Consider the following 4,191-nt stretch of genomic DNA (forward strand, 5'->3'; position numbering starts at 1 on the left):
AGAGAATGATAAAACACAGTGGCCAGTAAGTTCTATGAAGGCACGTAAAAGAGGGTCAGAGTGACATGCAGTGGGGAGGCTTCTTTAGAAGGAGCCATGAAGAAGGCTTCTCCAGGGAGCTAGCTGAGTGGAGAACCTAAGGACATGAGAAATGAGCCCCACAGAGATCTGGGGCCAGGTTTCCAAGCAGAGGAAACAGCAGATGTAGATGCCAGGCAGGATCATGCTTGGCATGCTGGCAGAGCAGCAAGAGGCCAGTGTGGCTGGAGTAGGAGGAGGAGGAGAGCAACTGGGAAGCCGGGGAGGGACCTGAATGCATGGGAACTCTGGAGTGTAGTCTACATCACGACGTGGAGCCACAGAAAGGTTGACAGAAATAACATGATCTGACATCCTCATTGGACAGGAGCTTTGATTCTCTGGGGAGAACTGACAATGGAGTGGGAAGTGGCGTAGGGAGCTCTATGAGGCCATTGCTGCATCTGGCAGAGCATGAAGGTGGCTTGATGGGAGCGGGAGGGGATGACAGAATGTAACACTGGATTCCATGCCAGGTATCAGGGAAGTGGATGCATTGGGGCAGGGCCCAGTGATACCTGGATAAGAACACTGGAGTGTGTGTGTGGGGTGGCGGGGGGGGGGGGGTGGTGGTGGTGAGGGAGACTTCCCTGGTGGCCCAGTGGCTAAGACCCTGTGCTCCCAATGCAGGGGAACCAGGTTCGATCCCTGGTCAGGGAACTAGATCCCACATGCTGCAACTAAAGATCCTGTATGTCGCAGCGAAGACCTGATGCAGCCAAACAAAAAACCAAAAACACTGGAGGGAAAGATTGGGGCTGGGGTAGCCAGAGTTCTGGGCTAGTTTGTGTTAGCTTTGAGAATCCAGACCACAGGTCCATGAATTTAGGAAAGAATCAAAGGTGGGAAGTTTTGTTTCTAAAACCTTCACCATAATATGGCGTTTGTCTTATAACCATGACCCCTGCTGAGATCACTCAAGAAGAGAGTGTAGAGAAGAGAACTGGGAACCGAGTCCTGGTGAAAGCCAAAGCTTTGAATTTAGGAAGAGAAGAAGGATCCAGTGAGAGGACTGAAAGGAAGCAGCCAGTGCGGGGGGCGGGGGCCGGGGGAGCACCGGGAGAGCATGGGGTCAGGGAACCAAGCCAAGAAGGGGTTTCCAGAAGCAGGGAACAAGCAACCCATCAAATTCACTGAGAAGAGACGAAGCACACAGAGAATGAGCTGTTAGATTTCCCAATTGGGGTCAAGGGTGACCTCAACAAAAGCCTATTGAAGGAGTGAACAAAAGCCTGACTGAATTGAGTTGAACCTAGTGGGAGGGAGCAGGTGGAGACAATGAACACAGCCCTCCAGAAGCTGGAAAGAGACTCTGAAGAAGGTTTCTGTAGCCAGAGAGGAATAGGGGGTCACGGAAAGGTCTTTGTCTTTGGCAATGGAAGTATGTCAGCACGTCACATGTTGATGAGAAAGCTCCCCTGTGGAGGGAGAAGTCTACAATGGGAGCAAGAATGATGGCTGGAACAGTGTCCAACTGTGGACAAAAGACGGCAGGGACTCCGTGCATGGAGGGGTATTTCCTTTTCTCAGGGGCTTGGACAGAACAATCTCAAGCAGAAAGATGAGTCCACATGCATGTGGACAGGTGGAGCCGGTGGTGGGAGCCCGGGAGATTCTCTTTTTGTTGCTTTTCTTGATGTAATAAATGCAACATCATTTCCTCAGCGTGTGGGGAGGGAGCAAGCATTGGGATTTTGAGAAGACAGAAGGTGGGAAATGTTCTCTAGGATAGAGGAAGCATGAACAGCAGGAAAATGTAGTATTGCAAGCCCACTGGGTGTGTGTGGTCATACATTAAAAAAATTTTTTTAATTGGAGTGTAATAGTACAAGTGAACTTATTTGCAAAGCAGAAATAGAGACACAGATGTAGAGAACAAATTTATGGATATGGGGAGCAGGGATGAATTGAGAGATTGGAACTGACATATAGACACTCTTGATGCTATGTATAAAATAGGTTAGTAATGCAGATCAACTGTATAGCACAGGGAACTCTATTCAGTGCTCTGTGGGGACCTAAGTGGGAAGGAAATCTGAAAATGAGGGGATATATGTATATGTATAGCTAATTCACTTTGCCATACAGCTTGAAGTAAGACACGAATTGGTTGTGTGTGTTTCTATAGCCATTCGCCTGCTCAGGTCGAGGGCCGATGTGGACCAGGTGTGGGCTGTAACTATTACTGGAATGTGGCATGCAAGTCTGATGGAACAGCAGGGGGCCCAGAAGAATCAGAATGAAGGGTCGTGAAGCCATTCACTTCCTCCTTCCAGTCTGAGCAGCTCGAGAAACAGGAGGCAGGTTGATGGGTCAGAAATGGTTGGCCTGGAGACACTAGAGGGAAGATGTGAGTGGGGCTGAGGGAGAGGAGCTCTTGGGCTATCTTAGGTCTTGCTTGAGTTTGGGGTGGGGTGTGGGTGAGGGGGCACCTTATCTGGAGCAGGCGACTCTAGATGGACCCTTCAGGCCTCTCGGACAAGGGGAGGCCAAGAACATTCTATGAGTTGTTGCACTTCAAGTTTGAGAAGAACTCTGTTTATTTTATGGTAACATAAGTGCTGCAACACGACATCACAGAGACGGTCCACACAGAACCCTCACCACATGCCGGCTTCACTGTTCTGAGATTACATGCCTTAAATCATTGACTCTTCTTTTTTTTAAGATTCTTTCTGATATAGGCCATCACAGAGTATTGAGTAGAGTTCTCTGTGCTATACAGTAGGTCCTTATTAGTTAGTAGGTTCTCATTAGTTATCTGTTTTATATATAGTAGTGTGTATGCATGCACGCATGCTAAGCTGCCTCAGTCATGTTCGACTCTGCGACCCCAAGGACTATAGCCCACCAGGCTCCTCTGCTCATGGGATACTGGAGTGAGTTGCCATGCTCTCCTCCAGGGAATCTTCCTGAGCCAGGGGTGGAACCCACATCTTTCACGTCACCTGCATTGGCAGGCAGGTTCTTTACCACTAGCGCCATCTGGGAAGCCCAGTAGTGTGTATACGTCAATCCTAATCTCCCAATTTATTCCTCTCCCCCACCTTATCCCCTGGTAACCATAAACTTGTTTTCTGTATACATGACTCTATTCTGTTTTGTAAATAAGTTCATTTGCATCTTTTTTTTTTTTTACACTGTTGGTGGGAATGTAAATTGGTATAGCTGCTATGGAGAACAATATGGAGATTTCTTAAAAACTAAAAACAGAGCTACCATATGACCCAGCAATCCCACCCCTGGAGAAAACCATAATCTAAAAAGATGCCTGTCCCCCAGTGTTCATTGCAGAACTATTTACAATAGCCAAGACGTGGAAGCAACTTAGTGTCCATTAACAGAGGAATGGATAAAGAAGATGTGGTATGTATATACAATGGAATGTTACTCAGCAATAAAAAAGAAAAAATAAGGCTTAAATAAGGGCTTTAAATCATGGACTCTTTACAAAAACCTTAGGAGTCATGGTCCGCATTTTACAGAGGAGAAAACTGGTGAAAGAGATGATCTGCCCTTTCCTGGGGGTTGAAAGTGAAGTCGCTCAGTCATGTCTGACTCTTTGTGACCCCATGGACTGTAGCCTACCAGGCTCCTCCCTCCATGGGATTCTCCAGGCAAGAGTACTGGAGTAGGTTGCCATTTCCTTCTTCAGGGGATCTTCCCAACCCAGGGATCGAACCCGGGTGTCCTGCATTCCAGGCAGATGCTTTAACCTCTGAGCCACCATAAGCCATGATCATTGTTTGTCTGAAGTAGTTTGATAAAAGTGACACAGCACAAAGCTGTTTCTCTGTGGAGAGGAGAAAGGGGCTCCTGAAAGGGGGAGGCCATTTATTTGGGGGAAAATTATACCAAGGACATAAAGATGCTATGTTTTAGAAAATACATCTTTCTTTGTATTTTCATACATTTTAAGAAATGTTCTTTTTGTTGACTGTAGGATTGGTGATTGATTTTGAATTTATCAGAATAACAAAGAAATAGTTTCCAAGGAGGGCAGGGATAGCTCCTGGGGGATATCTCAGAAATGAGTCAGAATTGTTTTTGTCACTTCGATGATTAGATGGGATGAGGAATCTAGGTGGCACTCATTGGTGGAGCTGAGGAATC

Source organism: Bubalus bubalis, chromosome 12 (genome assembly GCF_019923935.1).
Source record: "Bubalus bubalis isolate 160015118507 breed Murrah chromosome 12, NDDB_SH_1, whole genome shotgun sequence".
Lineage (NCBI taxonomy): Eukaryota > Metazoa > Chordata > Mammalia > Artiodactyla > Bovidae > Bubalus > Bubalus bubalis.